The sequence below is a fragment of the Melopsittacus undulatus genome, chromosome Z, assembly GCF_012275295.1.
Source record: "Melopsittacus undulatus isolate bMelUnd1 chromosome Z, bMelUnd1.mat.Z, whole genome shotgun sequence".
In the NCBI taxonomy this organism is placed as follows: Eukaryota; Metazoa; Chordata; class Aves; order Psittaciformes; family Psittaculidae; genus Melopsittacus; species Melopsittacus undulatus.
The window spans coordinates 10512187-10535010 of record NC_047557.1 but is presented as its reverse complement, the minus strand read 5'-3'; the positions used below and the strand labels follow the sequence as shown (position 1 = coordinate 10535010).

The 22824-nt window shown below is 54.2% G+C and overlaps 1 protein-coding gene across 3 annotated transcripts in view; it reads left to right on the top strand.

The window, feature by feature from the left end:
- Positions 1–3834: 3834 nt before the first annotated feature.
- Positions 3835–22824, top strand: part of ATOSB (atos homolog B) — a 38386-nt gene continuing 19396 nt past the window's right edge. For 2 of the 3 annotated variants that reach the window (XM_034073233.1, XM_034073231.1), the window contains exons 1-2: positions 3835–3863; positions 9598–9692. The gene's annotated coding sequence lies outside the window, so the exon portion shown is untranslated. The remainder of the gene's footprint in view (positions 3864–9597; positions 9693–22824) is intronic. The other variant, XM_034073232.1, reaches the window with a different exon arrangement.

Below are 22824 nucleotides of genomic sequence, written 5' to 3'. Positions count from 1 at the left end.
TCCCTGTGATACCTGCATGGGGCTGCACATCTCCCCTGCAGAAACTCTTCTTGTTGAGCATCCTCAGCCTGCCAGGCTGCAACCAGCAGCCCTCACCCCTCATTGCATTGACTGCCAGCAGCTCCAGGATGGAGCTCTTGAGTGCTGCCCACAGCCAAGCCTCACATGCATCTCAGAAACAAAGGAGCCATGAAATGTGGTGGATACAGCACTGGATTAAAGACTTGCATCCAGCCGCACAGCCTGCACAGTCCCTTTGCTCCTTGGAACCTAAGTCCCTCCATGTCCCATGGAGGTCATGCCACCACCCTCCTCTGCAAGAAGCTGGGAGATGGGAAGGAGGCAACACTGGAGCTCTGAGGATTGTGTGGGGAAGAGTGGAGGAAAAGAGCAGTCAGCCTGACCCTACCACCACTCATTAAAGCAGGATCAGATCCATTGTTCCTCGGCAGCGCTGTCACCAATCCCTATCAGCACTTTGAATCCCAGCAGATGCCGCCAGTCTAGGACAAAGCATCAGTGGGCACCAGGGCTCAGCTGGATCATCACAGTGACTTCAGCTGCGTTGTGATCCCAAGACATGCAGGATTCCTGCAGTGCCAGAAGGGAACGCCACCCGTTCCCCACAGCCCTTCTGCGGAGGGCTCCTCCAGCAGGAAACTCTACCAGTGTGATTCATATCTCCAGGTTTACAGCCGTTTCGGTCAAACAGGTAAACCGAGCACCTTGTGGAAACAGGTTCCAGTGGGGGAAAGGTGCTGCAGCACCAGCTCACGCTCCCTCGGGTGTATCGCCTGCCTCCAGCGCAGCACCATGGAACACCGGGATGCATCCCCTCCTTGCCACTGCCACGGGGAAAGAGAAGCAGGTTTTGGCCTGTCTCTCCTCTCCTTGGTAAACAGGAGGAGGACGGAAGCATGAAACCCCCAGAGGCAGCACTGCAGGAGCCTCTGCAGGCTGCGAGAGACAGATAAAACAGCCTTTCTGCAGCAGCCTGATGAAGAGATGCCTGCACCGCACGCTATTAAGAGGGGAAGTGACACCCAACGCTCCTCTCGCACACCTGCCCCTTGGGCTTTCTCCACCTCCTTTGCCAGATGAGGCTATGAGTCACTGCAGGGTGCCCGGTTCAGCCCTGCTGCTGATCCACACCTCACAAGCCTGGCACAGCTCACCAGGGACCCCCCATCAATCTGACAGCCAATTCCCACCAGCTTCCTCCAAGGGCCTTTCAAAATCCCCTGCAATCTTTCCCTGGCAGGGCTCCAGATCTTCCCAGCCTTGCTTCTGCACACAGATCCTTTATTGCTTTACCTACACGGACTTGGATTGGGCGTGCATAGCGTGGGCCAGCCTGCTGGTGCAGGCAGCATGCGGGTGATGCATGCTTGGCATCACCCTTATGGAGGCACATCTTGCCCCATCATCTCTGGGAGATGATGCGTGTGCTTTTTGAGGGCGCTTGTGCTATTGCAAAACCCACCCACACCAACAAAAGGCGCGTGGGGACGTCACCCTTCCGTGATGAAAGCTACTGGATTCAATTAAAACTGCAGCAGGAACCTTGCTGGTGTCAGCTCCTCAGCCTCCTGGAGCTCTCCATTGGGAGCAGCCAAGCTGGCAAACAGGCCAAGCAGGGATGGAGCTAACCCAGCGATGAACTCACCGGCACCCAGTCACCTCAGCAGTGCACCCTTCAAAGGGAAGCCCGGCAGGCAGCAGAGCTCATCATGGAAGGACGTCATTCCACCACCCGGGACACCTCATCTTCCTGGGAAAACACCCTGCTCCCAAGCGCTCCAGGCGGGACAGCCTCTGGAAGGTGTCCAGCCGTGGTGCAGAGCCCTGTTTAACGTGGTTAAACCCATGTGTTTGCCTCCACCAACACTTGTGGAGTCTTTCGTATGACTCCATCATGTGCAGGGAGTGGATGAAGCCCACTCCTTGCAAGCCCTATGTGGGCTGTCCCTCTGTATGGCTTCAGCAGTAACTTTCCCCCCATCCCCTCCAAGCCTCAGGAGGTTTTCCAGGTACTCTCTAACCCACCACCATCTTCCACCTCCATCACTGTTCCCTATCAAATTGCCATGCTTGAGGTTCTGCACCCTCACCCTACCCAGACTGTTAAAAGGAGCTTTTACATCCTGCTCCTTAATCCTGTTTCTGGAACGAGAATGTGTTTTAAAAACCAAGGGGAGGTTGCTAAGGGACAGTGAGCTCAGCAGGGACATCACTCGCAAACCCGCGGTGCTCAAAAGCGGGAGGTAAATAACTTGGGATATTATTAATCCTTCGCTGCCCACACAATAAACAGAAATTTATTGTTCTTGTCGAGGACAAAGGAGCCCATATTTCCCTTTAGCCGAGGAGCTGAACCAGCAAATCTTTTGGATTCAGCCCCACAGCGGGTTCAGCTGCGACTGAAGTTGTTCCAGTTCAATTCCCGTTCAGGCCAATAATGGTTCATTAACTGTTTGTTAACCCTGAGCTCATTTAAGACAGCTTAACCTGGAAAACGCAGCCCGCAGAAGCAGCCATGCGATGGGGACTGAGCCGTTTTCATCCCATCTGTGGTTTCCAGGGCCTCTGCTCCCATCCCGGTTGGACATCAGAGCCTCTCACAAGCTTGGCAGAGCTGACACATGGGGCCAAAGGGCAGAAAAGCTCAATATTGGCCTGGGAGCACATACTGTGCTGTGAGGGAGGAGCTGGGTCACTGGCAAACTGACCTGCTGGGTCTCTTCCCCCCTGAAACCAGCACCTGCATACGTGGGGTCAAGGCATCAGCTCCTAAACCACCAAGTTCACTGACAGATTACACGTTCCCATCATCACACTTAGAAATCAAAACACTTCATGCATTAAATACCCTTTAATGGCCCAAACCCTGAATCTGGGGACAACCAGTGGCTATTTAGCAAGGAATCTCCCCCAGCAACAGGCTGAGGTCCTGGAAGGCAGCAAGGTCCTGTGTCAGCACCCCCTGCATGGCCACATAGCAGCACCATTTACTCCCTGCAGAAAGGCCCGTGTACGGCTGGGGTGTCGAGGGACTGGATGCCCCAGCCTGGATATCCCCCTGCTATTCCCAGAGAGCATCCAGTGCGGCTTTACCCATGATGGTGCCTCCAGAAACAACCCCCCCCAGGACGGCAGCAGGGCGAGAGGGGCTCAGCCTGTTCGCACGCGGCTCGCCGCACGCCAGCACACATCTCGGTTTATATTTATCACCCGGCGGTCCCGGCTATATTTAGAGCGCTGCTGCAGCTGCGGTGAGTCAGCCGGGGGGAGCTTCACCCCGAAATACCCAACTCAGGGTGACCCGAGCGGCCCGGGGAGCCCCGCGGTGCTGCCCTCGGGGCGCTGGCACAGCCCCGAGCCCCGTTGCTGATGGGGGTATCTCAGCACCCATTGGTGTACCCACACCGGCACCGGGGGTGCCGTGTCCGGGGGTTCCGTGCCCGAGGGGCCGTGCCCAGGCCCAGCACCCCCAGTTCAACCGGACTGGGGTCAGGGCGATGTCACCCCACCCTGCCCCTGCGCTGAGCCACGCCACGCCCCCTCCACCGGCGGCCAATGAGGAGCCGCTTATCTTGGCCACGCCCCCTTCCTCGCTGTCATCACACACCCGCACGTGGAGGGGGCGGAGAGAAGGTGCTCGGCGTCACCGCCTCTTCGCCCGCCCATTGGCTGCGCGGCCCCACTTTCGCCCCGCCCCGCGCCCTGCCCCGCCCAGAACACCAATCAGCGCGGGGCAGGCGGGCACAGGGGGCGTGTCCACGCCGGCACCCGGAAGGAGCGGACGGAGCCGCGCAGCAGTCGGGGCCGCGGCGGCGGCGGCAGCGGCAGCGGAGGGGGCGCTGGTGGGTCCGGTGGGGCCGCGACGGGCAGGGCCGGGGGACACGGAGCGGGGCCGGGCAGCGGCGGGGCCGGGCCCCCTGTGGGGAGCGGGGTGCGCCCCGTCCGCGCTAACTGCCCCCAGGGTACTGGAGCTTGGGGGGGGCCGTGGTCGGTGGCGATCGTCACCGCGTAGTACCGGGGACGTCGTGATGGGCTGGGAGGATGTGAGCTGGGGAGGGGGGGGGGCGGTCCGGGACCAGCATGGGAGCCTGTGAGCTTGTGGGGGCAGTGACAGGGATGTGGGGCCGTGAGCGGGGGGGTCCGTGACAGGGACTGGGGGGCTTTGAGTTGGGGGGAGGCAATGACGGGAATGGGGGTTGTGAGCCTGGGGGGGGGACGGTGGCCGAGATGGTGTCTGTGATGTGGGGGGGCACGGGGGGGCTGTGCCCGGCAGTGCGATGTACCGAGCAGCGGAGGGGGTGTACCCGGGGGGGCACGGAGCGCGTTTGGGCAGTGGGGGGGTGTGGGGAGTCGTGCCCCCCCCATCCCATTCCCGTCTGGGGTCGGTGCTGGAGAGGGGGGGTTGTATCGGGACAGAGGCAGAGGGCTGGGGGAACCGGGGGGTGCTGCACTGCGGAGGGTGTCTGTGTCTGTGCCCCCCCCCGATCCTGGCTCCCAGCCGCCACCGAGCTCCCCGGCCACGTCCCCTCCGCAGTGCCACGGTCTGCCTGCGGGATGGGGCCTCCCTCCGCCCTGCTCCTCCTCCGCGGCTGGGACTCGGTGGCTGCTTTGGTCCGCCGGGACCATTCGGGGCCGGGGGGGGTCCGTGTCGGTGGGGCCATGCCGGAGACCAGGGGGGATGCGGGGAGCGGGCGGCGCGGCTCCCCCCGCGCTGCGGGGCCGGCACCTGCCCACCCGGTGGGTGAACCGCAGGCTCGGAGCGGGGCTGCGAAAACAGCGTTGGAGCGGATGTGAGCGGCGGAGAGGGCTGCTGCCCTCTGGTGACAGCCGCCACGGGCGGAAGGGACCGGGGGGGGGCATTCACCCACCCGACATCTGCAGTTACAGACCCGGGGGGGGGGTTGAAGCTCTCCGCTGCGGGCGAGGCAGCCGGTTTGTACCTGAACCAGGCCGTGTGCGCTGGGCAGTGCCAATGTTGTGTGATGGGAGATGGGGGTGGGGGGCTGCATTACAGCCCACCTAGGAACGGGGTCCGGCAGGTGATGGGGGGGGGGGGGGACAGAGTTATCACTGGGTTTGCAGGCTCCCTTATTATCTGATGGAAGGAGTGTGCTGTGGAGCTGCTGTGTAAAAGCCTATGGCAGAAGAATGCTGTGCTGTTGTCTTCGGGTATTTTAAAAGTCACTTTCCCCTCGGTGCTGCTTTAAAAAGCATCAGACAAAGCAAGGATCTGGTGACGGACGTGTCCTCTGCCTGGATTGTGTCTGTGAGCCTTAGCAAAGAGGAATCTGGGACTTTGTGGAGAGCTCAGCGGACTTGAACCTGACACAAAGGAGAGCTTGGGCAAACTTGGTCACACACGCAGGAGGTGAACAGGGTCTGGCAGGTGAAACAGGGGAAAACTCCCAGCGTCATAGCACTGGAGTCACTTTTGCCTGGGCTGTTCTTTAGCCAGAGGCTGAGGATGAGGAGGATTCAGTCATCCTGTAACAGCCTTGTCACCGCCTTGTTGCACAGCAGCGATTCCCGATCCCCATCCTGCGGGTCTCGGCGTGAGCGAGCGGTGGGGCCCTGGCAGGGACTACACGTCCCGGCATGCAGCTCCTGCACAGGCAGACAGCAGGCTGGGAGCTGCAGCCTCCTGGCAGCTCCGCATGTGCTGAGGGCAGCAGGGCTCCTGCAGGGTTTGGGTTGGAAAGGGATGAATGCAGAGGAGACAGCACCTGCCTTCGCCTCCTCTGTTCCCATAGGGTTCTGATAGGCTCCTGCTGACGCTCGTGGGGTCCAAACGCATCCCTCCCCATGGACCCTGGGGTGGGCAGGGTGTGTGGGGACAGCAGAGCCCTCCTTGGGGAGCTTGTGGACTGAGGTCTGGCCTGCAAGAGGGGCAGGGCTGGGGCTGTGCCAGCTCTGCCGTTCACCACCTTGTTTGTGCTCCCTGTATGGGAGGTTTCTTACTCACTGCCAGAAGGAAAGCTGGGGATGGTTCTGCACTGACGTTAGGAACCCTGCCTGTTGCAGCACTCAGTGCTCTGCTCTTCACATCTGCCCTCTCCAGGAATGGATAACAAATCATTTTAGCTTTACTGATAGTGTTGTTCTTTCACTCCTCATTGCTTCCTCCAAGGCAGGTTGAGCCCCCCCGTCCATACATCCTGTCCTGTGGTGCTGAGCTTTCCCAGCCTCTGTTCCTCCTGCAGTTTTGGGTCTTCTGAGCAGTCAGAGCAGGAGGAAAAGAAGCTGCTTCCCTGTGTTCAAGGGACTTCTAGAGCAGAGAAGCACATCTGAATCCCTGGTCTTCTTACCAGCTGCTTGCCTTGGTGTGTTTCTGTATGGCCATGCTGAGTAGCAGAGGCCAGAGATACCCAAACCTTCCTCACTGCTTCTGAGTCTGAGGGTGGTTCAAGGGGATACTTATTGATCTGACTCTTTCAAGTCAATGGCTCTCCCCTCCTCCCAAGTCCTTTACCTGCCCTTCTTACTGCTCTGGGTCTGCCCACACTTGTCCCCTGATAGATTTGGTAGGCTCCATAAGTGTTCTGTGTGGAAATACACTGTGTTCAGGGGCCAGGTCGTTTCTTGGATGCAGAACAAGAAAACTGTTGGTTTTAGGTATGTGAAAGGGACAAGTGCAGCCATTTGTGTCCTCAGCACACGGTCAATGGAGCTGTCATCAATTTTCAGAGGCTTCCATGGCTGGAGGAGTTAATGAGTCAGGTTTGAAGCAGGACAAGGCAAGGTGGGAGAAATCACAAAGGGACACATTTGTGTGTTAACAGTGGCTTGTGGAGGGTGTAGTTGCATGTTCCTTGGCAGTGAGTAGTGAGTTTCTATAGGAGGGTTTTTGCCTTATCCCTCCCCACCTCGCATCACTTCCAGGGACCGCTTCCTCTATGGAGTTGTGTGGTCCCTGCATCCTGCTAGCACCATTGCATGTCCCTGATGCTTCCTTCAGTCTGCAGTGCCGTCTGTCTCCCGACCACCTCTCTTCCTTTGTTTTCCCATTCTGCTTTCTCTTGTGAGCAAGTGACCCAGGTAAAGGTACCCTATAGAGAGCTTCGTCCCACAGAGTTTGAGGTTTGCTTTAAAAATAGGTTTCTGTGGCTTTTTCTTTCTTTGTGCTTTGCAGACCTTTATTCTCCCTTTGGCTTTGCTCCTCTCTTCCACAGTCTCCCTTGCTTGGCCTCCTGAGTTCCCAGCTGCCAATTAACATGTTTTCCCCCTGTTTGTCCCAGTGTCTCCAGCTGGTTGTGAATCCTGGATGAAGGGCAGCTGAGCTCCCATGCTCTGCATGGCAGAGAGCTTCTTCAGGACTGGCCAGCAGTTTGCAGTCACACTCACCTGTGCTGTGGCCTGCACACCCCCCAGCTAAGCAGCATGGTGGTAGAACGATACTTGGATGGGAAGCCTTCAGAGGAGTCCTGTGTGAGCCAGTGATTCAGCTGGAAGGGCTTTCTACTAATGAATCCATGTCCCAGGCCAGGACTGATGTCAACCTTGTGATCCTTCCCTTTGGAAGTGGACAAAGATGCAAAGCCCTTTATGCAAGAGTCTAGGTGATAGTCCAGATCCCCTGGCCTCAGTCCATCTGGGGTAATTGCATTCTTCCTGCATAGTGTTTTCAACCCATTCCTGTTGGATACATGGCTGTTGTGTCCTGAGATGCAGCAGCGTGTGTGTGGCAGTACTTCAGCCATGTCCACAGCAATTCTTGTCACTGTTCAGCCTTTTGAGCCTTCTCTGGAAGATACTGCAGTAGAGCAGGGAAGTGGTGGAAGGTTTTATGTGTCTATGTTTACACATACACATGCAACACTTAATGTTTAGGCTCTCCAAAAACATATCCCTGGTGACTAGCTGGTACAGATCGCAGGTGGGATCTCTCATGGACACTGGTGCAGGTTGACCTGCTAGCTGTGTAGGTGCAGGTGACATGGAGCACAGACTTCCTGGGTGTCTCTGTGACTGTTAAGGGCTGGTGCACCAGTAACCTGTTGTCGCAGTGCTTCTCTGCATTCATCGTGTAGATGCTGTGCTCTGCTCACTGGTGCTGTGGCTCTGGTCAGAGCTGGGTGTTGTGGTATAAACCCAGCTGGTAACTCAGAACCATCCTTACTTCTCCCTCTCTTCTTCCCCCTGGCTCCTGGTGGGATGGGGAGGAGAATGGAAAGAATGTAAATCCCATGGGTTGAGATAAGAGCAGTCCAGTAACTAAGGTACAACACAAACCCACTACTATTAACTACTAATAATAATGATAAGGGAAATAACAAGGCGAGAGAATATGGAACCAAAAAGGGAAGGAAAATAAACAAGCAATAAACAGCAGTGATTCAGAATACAATTGCTCACCACCCACTGACCAGTACCCAGAACAACCCTAGCAGATCTGGCCCTTCCGGGTGACTCCCCCCAATTTCTTTACTGGGCATGATGTGCTGTGGTATGGAATACCCCTTTGGATAGTTGGGATCAGGTGTCCTGTCTTCTTGCCACCATCCAAGCCCCTCCTCTCTGGCAGAGCATCAGAGACTGAAAAGTCCTTCATCAGGGTAAACATCACTGAGCAGCAACTCAAAACATCCATGTGTTACCAGCATTGTTGTCAGACTAAAGGCATAAACACAGCCCTGCACTAGACACTAGGAGGAAGAAACAGCTGTTACAGCTGGGGTATGCTGCCGGTGGTACCATGGGGTGGTTGCCCCTACAGGAGGGCAGGCTGGGGAGCCAGGTCTGCCCCTAAGCAGCTTTATCTCATCGTGCCTGCAGCCAGGGGAACATCGGACCTGGTTTGGGGAGGCTGATCCCATCTTGGTTTTCAGGACCTCCTGGGCACGAGGACCTAACCCCACAGTGCAGTCTGCAGTAGTCTGTAATTACAGCATTGTGAGCCTGTGGAGGAGGCTGAAACACCATCTTTGTGACGGTGTTGGCAGGCCCCTCGGAGATTTCTATTAAGCAGTTGTCGTTTTCCCCCTGTTGTTGTAGCCTGGGAAACGCTGCAGTGCTGGATTTGGCTTGGTCTGTTTCGGCTGTTGGGAATGGGGTCTTTCCAGCAGTGATGCTGGCCCTCCCTGCCCTGGCTCTGTGTCTCTGTGAGGTGGTTTAATGGGTGGCTTGTGAGGACCACAGCTTGGTTTTGGTACCCACTCGAGTACCAGCAAAGCCTGTGTGGTGGAGTAATGTACAGTGGGTGGAGAATAAAGCAAACATGGAAAGGCCTCTGCTTCCCATTGGAATCTGGGGAAGGGAGATGGTTTACATGACCATAACACCCCTCCCTGGATGCCAACCCAGCATCCACACAGGGTCACACAGGGAACTGGGATGATGACTGGGACCCTGGGAAGGAGTCAGGGCTGCAGCTGGATGGGTGGCCTCAGCACTGGTAGAAGATGTAGTGGGACATTAAAGGTGCTGCTGTGCTCAGGGTCTGTCTCTTCTGTGTGCAGGCCTCTAACTCATGCAGTTGGATGAGCAGTTACTGCCCACCTGGTGTTTGGAAAGCCTTAATTGTGCAGACAGGGCATTCCCAGCCAAGATGAATGTGTATCCCTGCACTTGTCTTTCCAGGTGACTCAAGCAGCCAGAGCAAGCAACCCCAACACCACGCTGCAGGTGCTGACATCTGAGAGCTGCCTTCCCCTCTGCTCCAGCCCTACACCAAGGTTAGCACCCGTTCCATCATCCCTGGTTTCTCTTCCTCCACCAGAGCTGTATGAAGGAGCAGGGGAGCCCCATGTTCTCCTCTCTGTGGCCCATAGGGAAAGCTCTGCAGGGTACATGTCACCCAGGTGAGCCCAGTGGGTGCTGCTGCCTCCCACCTGGCTGGCAGTGTGTGAAGGGAGCCAGGATGTGTGCAGTCAGTGTGAACCCTCCACACAGCTGTTGGGAGCTCAAGAACAGTGAGTTTGAGCCCCTGGGAACTTGCAGACTGTACTGGTTTGCTGCACTCATGCTTCTGTGTACTGACTGTGTGGAATGGGAGCGTATCCCAGCTGTTGGTCTCTGCTGGTTGCTGTCCTTCACCTGGGCAAACAGAGCTAAGGCTTCACCCAGAGCTCTCAGCAGACATGATCTTGCTCTTCATCACAGAGTCATAAAATGGTTTGGGTATGAAGGGACCTTAAAGCTCATCCAGTTCCAACCCCTGCCATGAACAGGGACCCCTTCCACTGGCCCAGGTTGCTCCAAGCCCCTGTGTCCAACCTGGCCTTGAACACTGCCAGGGATGGGGCAGCCACAGCTTCTCTGGGCACCCTGTGCCAGCGCCTCAGCACCCTCACAGGGAAGAGCTTCTGCCTAAGAGCTCATCTCAGTCTCCCCTCTGTCAGGTTAAAGCCATTCCCCTTGTCCTGTCCCTACAGGCCCTTGTCCCAAGCCCCTCTCCAGGTTTCCTGCAGCCCCTTTAGGCACTGGAGCTGCTCTCAGGTCTCCTCTTCAGGAGCCTTCTCTTCTCCAGACTGACCCATCCCAGCTCTCTCAGCCTGCACTCTCTCAGTCTCCATAGCAGAGCTGCTCCAGCCCCTGCATCATCTCTGTGGCCTCCTCTGGGCTCACTCCAACAGGTCCACATCCCTCTTGTGCTGGGGTCCCCAGTGCTGAACACAGTATTCCAGGTGAGGTCTCACTAATCACCAGTACCTGCTCAGTGGTCTCTTAGGGATGGTAAAGAGACATGTTATGTTGCTACGAACAGATAAAAGGATTGCTTTCTATTCTGATGGAGCTGCTTGCAGATCCCAGTCCACCAAGCTCACAGCACCCACTTAGGGCTCCACTGCCTCTTGACAAGAGGCATTTTAGAATCATGGGATCATAGAACAGTTAGGGTTGGAAAGGACCTTGAAATAATCCAGTTCCAACCCCCCGTCCGTGGGCAGGGACACCTCACCCTAAACCATATCACTCAAGGCTCTGTCCAACCTGGCCTTGAACACAAGGCTCACCATGTTGGATCCACTTTCCTTCCCCCACCCTGCCCTGCTGAGCAAACAGCTTGGTATTGGACAACAGATCTCCTATATATGTGTAATGCAGCAGCTTCTCTCATTACTTGTTCTTGGCATGGACCTCTTCTCTGGTTTGGATATCGTCTAACCCAGGTGGTATTAGTGAACTTGTATTTGCACTGAATTGATGATGTTAGTTCAGTTTAGTGCAGCTGGCAGTAGTTTGGAAGCTGGTACAACTTGCACACCCTTGGACAGACCTGCAGTGCCTGTCTGGAATAGGATGGAATACTTCACTGGCAGACTCAAAGACTGGGCACAGTGGAGGTTGTATCTCCAATAGAAAATGGTCAACCTAACATCCTTCAGCCTGTGTGGGCTGTGTGGGCTTCCATCACTCCTTGGTCCAACCAGCTCATCTAAGACTAAGTCTATTTCCCATTGGAAACCCCAAGAAAATGCTGCCCTCCCCTTCAGAGATGGGCTCCTCTGTCCCCTGTGAGTATTGGCACTGGAATTATGTGAGGAATCCCCTCTGTGCCCTACCATCTCTGCTGCAAGTAGGTCGGGCATTCGAAGACCCTGTTCATGGGAGTGTTGGGACAGCTGGATCCTTGTTCGGTTCTCGCTGCTCCCAAGAATGGAGCAGAGGATCATCTGCTGAGGCTAATTTTAGGTCTTCGAACATTGCCGGTGTCCCTCTGAGCTCCTATTTGTGTGTGATCCCACAGCTCCCTGCTAACAGCTATATGAGAATCCCATACCCTTGCGTGTGAAGGTTCTGCTGGAGCATAGTGTCCCAGGGGTTAGGAAGAACTTTGGATTCCTCACTTACCTAAAGAGTCTAAGCCATATCAGATGTATGTGTGACCCCTTTTTTCAGCCTTAGCACCGTGCACACTGTGGACCTTGCTTTGTGGGTGCCCACACAGTGTGGTGGGAAGCAGGCTGCAGCTTTCCAGCCTTTTACTGCTAAAGACGCAGCATTCAGTTCCTGTTGTCTCACACGGGTGCAGTGGAACCTCTGGGCATGGAAATACCCCAAAGCCCACAGCCAGGAGTGATGGGAGCCCAACTCCAGCCCTCTCTGTACTGCTGAGTGCCTGCTGCACATCTGCCACCTCTATCCCCCATCCCAGCACAGGGTGAATGAAGCCTCTTGGCCTCTATCTTGTTTGTAGACCCAAGACTTTTGGCCTCTGCACTTTCTGTGTTCCACTCACTCAAGTGGAGCTCTATTAAGCGCTGAGGTTTGCTGAGTTTTACGTCAAGCCAAGATGTGGCTCTGCAGTTTTGGCCTGTCTTTATTTTTAGCCCACATAAGACATGGTTGATGATATCAGAAAGAAGTTGCACAGTCTCCTGAGCTCTGTGACTCATGCTGGATCAAGACCGAGGCTTCGGTAGCCTCTGCTATAGACCTCAAGTGATGTAACTGGATGTGATGGGCCCTGTTAGATCTGGGGAAGCACAGAAGGGAGAGGGAAGCAGAGCTTTAGAAGGTTTGGGGTTTTTAAGCCATTCTGTTAAGTCATTGGATTAATTAATTGAAAGATATCATGTATCATACATGAGTGTGGTTCAGGAGGGTTCTTTTTCCTCTCCTTGTATCTTGTACCCGTATGGGAGAGGTGAAAGGGAGAGGAACTCTGCTTACGTGCCAGGTTAGGTAACTGTTTATCAGCACATAGCAACGGTAGACAGCAGCTTTTAGGGCAGGAAGCAGAGCAGGATCCTGTCCCTGGTTCAAGCCACAGAGAGGTCTGGTGCAGCAGAACAGACCAGCCTGAAGTGGGGATGGGCTGGGACTGGAGAGCAGGCACTCATGAGATGCCTGCCAGGCTGCAGCAACAAGAGTCTGGGACCCCCATTTCCATCAAAACCTGGTGCTGAGACAAGGTGGGAAGAGCTCCCGACCTGCAGGCAGATGTGTTGTGCTGGGCTGAGCAGGGGCTGTGAGTCACCACCATGGAGAAGGCAGCATGGGACAGTCAATGATGCTCAAGCATCCCTGCCTGCCATAGCACAATGGGGGTTGCAGCTAGAAAGGCCTCTACACCTCAAGCCTGGCTGCTGTGTCCTGTGTTAGGACCAGACACTGTGGGGTGTGAGGCACCAGGTACAGAGTAGGCACCTTACCCAAGGAGCATGTGGGGATGATGGCTTGGGGAGTGTGCTTCCACCTCAGCTCCCTTCCTTCCTCAGGGTGATGAACAGCATTTGGATGAGGCATTTCATGTTGTGCAGCAGGTTTTACATGCAGGGGAGCGGGGAGGGGACAGCAAGGTTGGGGGAGCAGAGACAAAGGAGGGAGGCAGGAGCATGCTTGGGGGGATTGCTATGGCAACTTGCCACTGCCAGCATCGCTGCTCTGTGCTTTCTGCAGTGCACCGTGAAGGAGCAGCCAGGGCAGATCTACAACCTGCCACAGCCCTTGGTGCAGCCCCATCCTGGCCACACCATGGGCTCAGCACCCCTGGGTGTCTAGCATCCAGAGCCATTCTCCTCCATCAGCAGTGTTTTGTCCACCTCCTCCCCTCTTTCACCCCTCACTGGGGAAGGGTCAGGCAGCTCCTGTTTGCAGACCTGTTGTGTTTGAAGGCTTGAGTTGCAGAGCAGGCTAAACCAGAAAGGAAACCAGTCTCCTGAGCCCTCTCACTGCACCACCGAGGAAAGCAAGTCATTCTGCTGCCCTTGCTTATCCTCAGTTAATCAATGTAAGTGGCTCCAGTCATGCATGTGTCTTCCCAGGATGCCTGGCCCTCTACAGAACCATCCACCTCTCACAGCCAGTTTGCCTTGCTCTGGGGTATCTGTACTGTGAGGGAGAGCAGAAGCCCTTGTGAGCCCTCTGATATGGCCTGAGACCATCCTCTGGGGCAGGTAAAGGAGAGGTTAGGCGTTTCTGAAGCTGCCTTTGGGCAGACCCATTGCCACGTGCTGGTGGAAAGCTGGCTCCTGTTGCTGAAGGAAGCAGGGAACATCATGATACCTGCTGTGCAGAGGGAATAGGTCAGGAACCAGCTGCAGCCTGGCCATGTTGTGTGACTGTGACCTGACCTGGTGTCCACGATGTGCCTAAAGCCCTGCATGTGGGCCAGGGGAAGGGACAGGCTGGCAGCAAGCACAGTTTGCCCATCTTAGTGTGGATGACGTGTGATCTGCAAAGCTCTCTCATTACACCTCCCAAAGGTCGTGCTCACAGAGCTGCACCCAGCACAGAGGGGAAGGAGCCTGCCCCACCACTTACACCTTTGGAGGATGCTCTGAGCTCACGTGTGTGGGGTTGCCATGGGTTGCTGCTGTGTGTCTGTGATCAGTTTGTCTGGGGCTGGGATGTGCAGGCAGAACTGGGGAGGAAAGGATGCCTGTGGTGCTCACAGGTGTCACAGCCTGAGCTGTTACTTCTCCATCCAGCCCTGAACAAGGGGCAAAGCCTCAGAAACTCCCCTGAAAACTATTTCACCATTCCCAATCTGCCATCGTGTCCCTCTCCTATTTAGGGTCATTATAAGATCTGTACAGACTGTGCAATGCTGCAGTTCCAGATCACCCATTCGGTACTTAAAAGGGACCTATAAGAAAGATGGGGGAAGACTTTTCAGCAGGGTCTGTTGCAATAGGAGGAGTGATGGTTTTAAACTAAAAGAGGGAGATGGATGTGAGGAAGGAATTCTTTACAAAGAAGGTGTAAAACACTGGCACAGGTTGCCCAAAGGGGTGTTTGATGCCCCATCCCAGGAGACATTCAGGGCCAGGATGGATGGCTCTGGGCAACCTGATCTCATTGAAGACCTGCTCATTGCAGGGGAATGGACTAAATGAGCTTTGTGGGTCCCTTCCAACCTAAACCGTTCTGTGATTAGAACTCCTGAACGGGCTGGATGTGTTTGTAAAGTGTCCCCTGGCCTCCGGACGGTGGTGTTCACAAGTGAGAACACCTCCTTATTGAGGAGGTGGAAGCTGGAACATGGAGCCTCTGGGAAGACTGTCTGCAGCAGAGAGCAGTGTGCTTCCTCCCTCCCTCCCACTTCCTGCAGGTTCCTTCCCTTTTCAGAAGGGAACAGCTTGATTCCCATGGAGGATGCTGGGATGCTGGTACCTGACCCTGAAGGCAATTCCAGGGCAGCAGCTTGAGCACTGCTCTTCATGTATGTGACCATCAGCACCTGGTATGAGAATTGGTGTTTATAATATAATGATGGGTGTGGATGATGGTGGAGAGTGGTCAGAATCCAAACTGTACTTCCCTCTTACCCCTCTTACACAGCCTGTTGTTTCTGATCTGCCCTGCAGACCATGGCCTCAAGATGTGCTATGAACCATACCATGAAGTGGATGCAGAGCCCATCAGAGAGGGCTCTGGGTTATGGATGTGTGCTGGGGTGTGAATGTCGGTTTCTAGGGCAGATGATGCTCTCTCCCTTCCCGTTTCTACACCACCCTGCCTGAGCCTCAACCCCTGGGTGCTGTGACCTGATGGGGTATAACTGTGTCATCTCTGAAGTGCTGTTCCCTTTTACTGCCTTGCCTGTTCATGCTGCAAGCACAAAGCATCAGAAGAGCCCGAAGGTGGTGGGGTCACATACTCTTCTCCCAGTCTGGGGAGTATTTAAGACAGGCAGTGCTGGAATAAGCATTTAGGGAGAGGCAGCCAAGAGAGATTTCCTCCTGGCTGAGCTGTGGTGTTGAAGTTTGGAAGGTCCTATGTGGGTTACGTGCTGCTGCACTTCACTGCTGCCATTGCCTTAGGCAAGTTGTGGACGTGCAAACCTGCTAATAGTCACTGGGGACACCGTGCTGAGCAAATGGCCAGTGTCCTTTTGGGCATCGGGAGCAATCTGAATGGTGCTGCTGTGGAAAGAGAGCTGGGGATTACAGCAGAGAGATGATGGATCATTGGAGCCAAGAGGAAGCTGTGACTCGGTGGATGTTTCTATCTGTGTTCCCTATAGCCTGTGAGATGATAGCTAAGCCCAGCAGTGCTGTATGGATTGCCCTGTCCAGAAGATGCATAACAAATAGCTTGCAAGAGCCAACTCTTTGCTCAGCTTGGAAGTGGAGAAGATGCCTGGACTCTGTGCAATGGGGGTTTCTTGCTGGCAGTCAGCAGAGCTGTAGCGGTGCAGAGAGCACAGCACAGGCAGGTTAGCACTCAGTCCTTTCTACACCAGTGTTTGCCCTGCTGGTGAGGTTAACATAGCTGGGCCGGTGGTGTAGGGAAGGTAAGCTCAAAGTCCTCACTGTGTGGTGTCTGGCAAAACAAAGCCACTGTGGCATCAGGTCTGGGCTTTGCTTTCAATTCATCTTCTGGGAGCAGCAGCAGCTGAAAGTAAAGCAGTTTTTGAGGAACTAGAATGTTCTCAGGCTTTTTGTCTGTGTCTGCTCTGCTGACATCCTCCCTGCACTGACAGGCTGAGATCTTAAGGTGTTTGCAATGGTCTGGCCTGGTCCTGTGGTGAATCTGGACAGAGAGGACACAGAAACCAGCGGCATCAACCTGGCCCCCTGAAGGTGATGCTGCTGCTGCTGCGCCTGTTCCTTGTAACCGAAGGGCTGTTTCATGGCTGAGGAGACAGAGCTCTTGTCTCTCTCCTGTGCAGTGATCTCCCTGGCAGCTCAGGGGGAATGGTTTATTATAGATCACAGCTCTGTTTAATTCTGTTTCCCTTCAATATCATAGTGTTAGAGCAGCGGAGCAAAAGGCACTAGTGCTTCCGGAGGAAGGCTGCTATCAGAGGCCACCTCTGTAGCAAAGGCTGGAAGCAAGGAGGAACAGTTTGCCAGGAAATGCCTGTATTCATGTGCTGGTCGCTTTTGGGAAGGAAAAGGCATCTCCCACTTGAAAGCTTCCTCAATACACAACCCCAGGCCTTGGTGGTGGAGCTGCACCAGTGTGAGCAGCACGGAGGACACTCAGTTCTGCCCTCCAGAGCCTGGCAAAGGTCTGACCGAAGCTGTGGTCTGAAAGAAAAGTCAAATTCTGTCCTTAATCAAACCTTAAAGTGGGAGTTTTGGAGTGGTTTTTGGTTTGGGTTTGGTTTTGGTTGTTGTTGTTTTTTATGGTGGTGTTTTGATTTGGTTTGGACTTTTCTTTAACCACCAAAAAGACATTACTTGCACAAATCCTTGTAAGGAAAGAGCAGGGAATTTCCTTTGGAATGAGCCTGCCTGACACTCGATACGTCTCAGATGTGTGTTAACAGAGAAATGAAAAGATTGCGCCATAAAGTGATAGGGGATAATGAGTTTAATCTCTGTTTTGCTGTCCTGGGAGACAGAGCTGGGGCAAGGGTATTGGCACTAGCGTTATGGTTGTATGGCAACCACAGAACATACCACCTTAACGTGTTTCTCTGGGGAAGGGACTGTTTTCAGGGTCACCAGGAAGGTGGAATAAAGGAACCAAAAGACCTGAGCCTGGGTAAAGAAAGATGCCAGGAGATTTTCAGATGAGAAGTGTATAATACTTGTGTATTTTCTGCAGCTTGATCTCTGCTTTCCCATTCAGTGGCCCAGAAGGGCTCTTAACCTCACTGTGATCTTGAGAAATGCAGTAAAAAACCCCTTAACTTTAATAACGTTAGTGACACGTCTAACCCAGAGCCTGAATGAGCAAATCTTTAGCTTCTCTGCTGACAAGGCGGATAAATGGGTGGTGATTTGCTACTGCACCAGACATAGGGATTTTAAAGGATGCTGGAGTGGGTGAGCACTCTTGTGGAAACCTTAACTGGGAAGCAGACCCTCAGAAGGGTTTCTGGACGTGTGGGATGGAAGCAGAGAGGCTGACATCAGTACCTGGAAACTCATCAGCTCTAGAGCTGGACCAGAATATCCAAGAGGTCACTCAAACACATTAATCTTTTCAAGTCAAGAATGCAACCATTTGCTGTCAAGGAGCATCCAGTCCCCTACCAGCCTTTTGGGATCCAGGACACTCTTCTGGTTTACAATGCTCTATTTGGGTCTTTCATTTGTTTGGGGCTTTTTGTTCCTATATGCCATACCTTGCTCTTCTGGGCTATGCTAAGTTACACACGGTGGTGCAGAGCCCTGCATGTCCCCATTCTCTCTGGTGCCAGGGAGTATGTGGGTCAGTCCATGGACCAGCTGTAGCCCAGTAGAGCTGGGTGCAGTCTGAATGGCCAGCAGCAGAGTGGGGCCAACTTCTGCTTCAAGAGAGGTGGGGACAGAGGAGGCTTGTAATTCAGATAGCTGATTAATGTGAGGCATGTGGGTATCCTTATCTCTCCCCATCACTGGGGTTTTCAGAGGTGTCAGTACCATCCTTGCCCTACTCCCCATGCTGTGCTGGGTGCTGCCTCCCTGCTCTCTGTCCTTTCACTGTGACTCAGTTTCCCTGTAGCCTGGGGTGGAGCAGGACCGGAAAGGGGCATAGGGGAAGTTACAGCAGCTGGTAGGAGATGGCATTTTGGGGTGCTGCAAAGCAGCCCTACCCATCCTGTCTGCAGAGGTGGTGTTTTGGGGTGCAGCAGTGCGAGCCTGCTCTCTGTGCTGTGGAGCTGTGTTTCGGGGTGCTGCAGGGCAGCTCTGTTCCATCATTTTGGGGTGCCACAGAACAGTCTTTGCTGCATGCTGCCTTCTGTGCCAGGGATCATGCTAGGGGAAGGAGGGCTGGCTGCACCTTCCATCCCCTCCGCATTCCCATGTGCAGGGCATATGATCATGATAGTCCATGGCAATGCTTCCTCCCTCTTGTGATTTATGGGCTGCTGCTCAGGATATGGGCCTGGGCTTGTCTCAGACAAAGCAAGAATCCAGATTGCTGTCACCACACTTACCTATGTGCAGGCTGTGGAGGTAGCAGCATGGCATCCCTCGCTGTCCCTGCTTTGGGCATGAAGCAATGGCTGTAACTGGGGGCAGGAGCAGAGGAGTTTCTGATCCTATCTGCTTCTTTCCTCAATCCCATTCCCTCCTTGCAGCCCCAAATCTGCCTGCATGGAGCCTGTTTTGCAATAAACCTGCTGAACTGAAGGCAGGCAGAGTAAAACCAGGAGGCTATAAAACATTGTGAGCTCAACCCATGTGTCTGCAGCAGTGTGGGGCACACGGTCCCCACGTGCACATGTTGGTACTAGTTTGTACTGATGATGAGTGTCGTGGTTTAAACCAAGTCCACACACAGCTCGTTCACTCACTCCCCCCCCTTGCTCCCCCAACTCCCAGAGAGTTAGGAAGGAGAATCCAAAGAATGTAGCCTCCACGGGTTGAGATAAGCACAGTTTAATAGCTAAGGTATAACACAAATCACTGCTGCTACTACTACAAATAATAATGATAAAGCCAATAACAAGTGAAGAGAATACAACACCTCACCAGCCACCGACCCATAACTCACCCCACGCTGCCCGACCGAGCACCGACCGATACCTCCTCCATCCCCCCAGAGCTCCAGCCCTTCTGAGTAACTCCTGATTACATCCTGGGTATGACGTGCTATGGTATGGAATAGCTCTTTGGCTAGCCTGGGTCAGGTGTCCTGTCTCTCCTTCCTCCTGGCCTCCCCTCCTCCCCGGCAGAGCATGAGCTCAGAAAAGGCCTTGGACAAACCAAACACCCGAGCAGTAACTACAAACATAGGTGCTGTCAGCGACCGTTCTCAGCTCGAAAGTCAAAACACAGCACTGCACCAGCTACCAAGGAGAGAAATGACTGCTACTGCTCAAACCAGGACAATGAGGATGGTCAGAGCATCACCCCGTGCTGCCCACTGTGTGTATCCGGTGTGTCCTGCAAGCCACCAGCAGACTGTCAGCACAGCTCTTTTGTAGGTCCAGCTTCCCGTGGAGGCTGCAACCCGCCTTGCTTCTGTGAAGCAGTCTTTATCTGAGGCAGTGCCCTAAGGGTTAAGCCACAGTTGTGGGGTAGGGTTTGTAGCAGGAACAAAGAGGGCTTTTAAGGTCTGTGTTGGGCTGGGAATAGAGGGAATGGATTGAGCCTTTCCCAGTGTGTTGAATTACAAAGGTCATGGAGACCCTTTTGCTGAGAGGCAGCAGTGGTTGAGGTCGCTGCTGGAAGAGAGAGAAAAGAGATTGTGAAACTCAGTGAGAACAACTTCATGGGGAGCTTTAAGAGCAGAGTGAAAACTGGAATTGTATCCTGAGATGAATGAGTGGTGAGCACAAGGCTGGGAGGCAGGAGGCCAGGACTGCAGGCTTTGTGCAGGCCTTCTGCCCTGGGATGCTGGGGTGGGTTGGTTTTTTTCTCCCCCTCCATATAGCATTTGCAGCTGCCCTCACGCATGGCATGTGAATTCACAGCATCACTCCTGTAGCCAGCTCCTGTGCCTCTCCAACCGGCTCTGAACCGGAGGCTGCAGAGGGTAAAAGGCAATGCCTGGAAGGGAGGCAGACAGAGGAGACAGCTCTGGGTGCCTGCAGGCACATTTTGCCTGGACAGAAGAGGGAAGTTGACTTTTCAATGCCTGCCCAAGCTAAAACTGGATTTCTCACAAGTACTCAAGGAGTAAAGTCCAATTATAGCCCCTGTGCTTCATGTCATCTATTCAGGGTGCCGTGCGAGGGCCCAGCAATAGAAGCCAGGGAAGGGATGGATGGCAGAAACATCTGTTTCCTTTCCCACAGCAAGGTGGGAAGAGGACATGGCCCATTTCCATCTCCAGCTTCAGATGGCATGAGCCAGCCGGCCGGCCCACCCAGGATGTGTATGGAGGGCTGCAGGATGTGCTGAGTCAACAAGAGCATCCCCTTGTTGAGGGTGGGGAGCTGATCAGATCTGTGGAACAATAAGGGCTTCCAGCCTGCAGGAAGGATGAGTGCCAGCTGGGAAGCACACGGTGGGCTTTCCAGTTTTAGCCAACTTGGATTTGTGCTACCAACCAGAAAAGGCAGTTTAGTCCTTGAAACTTGGCACTTGGCCTTTCAGCTCCATTCCCTGGCACAGGATGATGGAGCTGCCCCATTTCAAGTAAAGAAATTCCACATCTGGTCTTTATGTTGGATCAAATGACCTTGGATGTGAGTTTTCGAGCAAAAGGCTGATGCTTCAGTGGGCTCTGTCTAGGAGGTTAGAGCTGATCCCAGGGAATACTCCATGAGGGCCACTGCATCCACCACCTGACTTAGCAGCCTGCTCTGCTTTCCAAGCACCAAGGGGAGCTGTAGGAGCACAGAGCTGTTGTGAGGAGAACCCAGAAATGGAAGGCTTCAGGGCTCTCAGAGACCATAACATCTCCTGCTCACCTCAGTAGATGGCCTGTTCTCAGATGTGTCCTCTATGTGCCTGTTTTTGTAACCAGGAACCATTTCAGCACAAGTGTTGACTTTGTGTACTTCTTGCTGCTTAGCATTGACATTGAGAAAGCCTGAACTTCTCCATCTGCTGTTGCCCAAAATCCTCTCTTTCAACCCCATTTTCTGGCATCACCTGTGCTGCAGAAGCATGCCCCTAATGTGCAGGTGGGTGAGTAAACGCCTCTCTGCTGACAGGTCCCAGCTTGCTGACCCGAAACCTGCTGTTTGAAGGCAGCAAGGTCTTGTCACTGTACTTTGGAGGGATGCTCTGCCACTCCTTAGCCCCCTGGGCTGCAGAAGGGGAACCAAAGGCGGATATGAGGTATTCCCTAAGTGTGAGAGAGGTGTCAGAGGCAAGAGCAGCTTGACTGTCTCTTCTCTGCTCTTCTGGGTGTTGCAGAATTGGTGTTACCTCTGTGTTAGTCACAAATGGGGGGCTGGAAGGAAATCATTATGGTCTGCCTCAAATTGGTCTGTCTCATAAGGTAAGCACTATGGAACCCCCATTCTCCAACCTCCTTAGAAGGACCCCAGGGACCGAGGTATCCCAAGAGAGGAGGGGTGGTGTGCAGGGGAACTGTTGTTTTCTTTGCCCCAGGAAGGGAGAAGGGCTCTGTTTGTACATGGTTGGGGTCAGGAATGTAAAAATCCATTGAGAATCAGCAGTTCTGACATATAGTCCTCAGCTATGGCAGAAAATTGGGGTTTGTCCCTTTTAATGCATGATAGCCCAGCCCAAAACATTGTTCCTTCTCCCTGGCTAAAGGACAGTGTAGTCTGGCTTTAATTCCTGGATGTCAGGGCCTCCTGTGACCCTGCTGGAGATGGGATGGTTGAGTGACTTGTCCTATTGCAGCACCAGCAAGCTTTGTGTGAGCAGTTCCATGTGTAGGCAAAAGGCTGCAGCTGGTCAAGTGCTCCCGGTTGGAAGGGATTGGAAGGGACCATAACCACCCTTTGTCAGCGTGACTCTGACACACGGGATGTGGAGAGGAAAGGGTGAGAAAAGAGCCAGTGTTTGATCCCAGTGATTTCCTCCTGTAGTCAATGGGAAACGGATCCTCCAGCTACAACAGGCAGAGGCACAGGTCCGTGACTGGTGTCTTCTGTGTGCGCCAGTGCTCTCGTGTGTTCCATGACACAGATGGATGTGCTGTGGTCCACAGAGCTGCTCGCCGGCTGGGAGGTGTGTGCTGCAGCTCCCAATGGGCTCCAGCATGGCTGCACTGTGCTGTCTGCCTCTAGTCACCTCTGCTGATGGGGTCCTGTGATGCTGGGGGAGAGGTGAAGGGAAAGGATGTGGGATGAAGCCTGTCTGGGCTTCAGCTCCTAGAATTAGGGGCACTGCTATCAGGAAGCAGCCTGCAGAGGATGTGTGTACATGGCATCGTGTGTGTGGCTTGTACAAGCCAGATCCAGCAACTGGACTGTAGAAGCCTGTGGGCCCTTGTCATGGCTTAAGCCCAGCTGGTAACCTAGAACCATGCAGACACTCACTTATCCTCCCTTCTTCTCCCCCTGATCCAGGTGGGATGGGGAGGAGCATGGAAAGAATGTAAATCCTATGG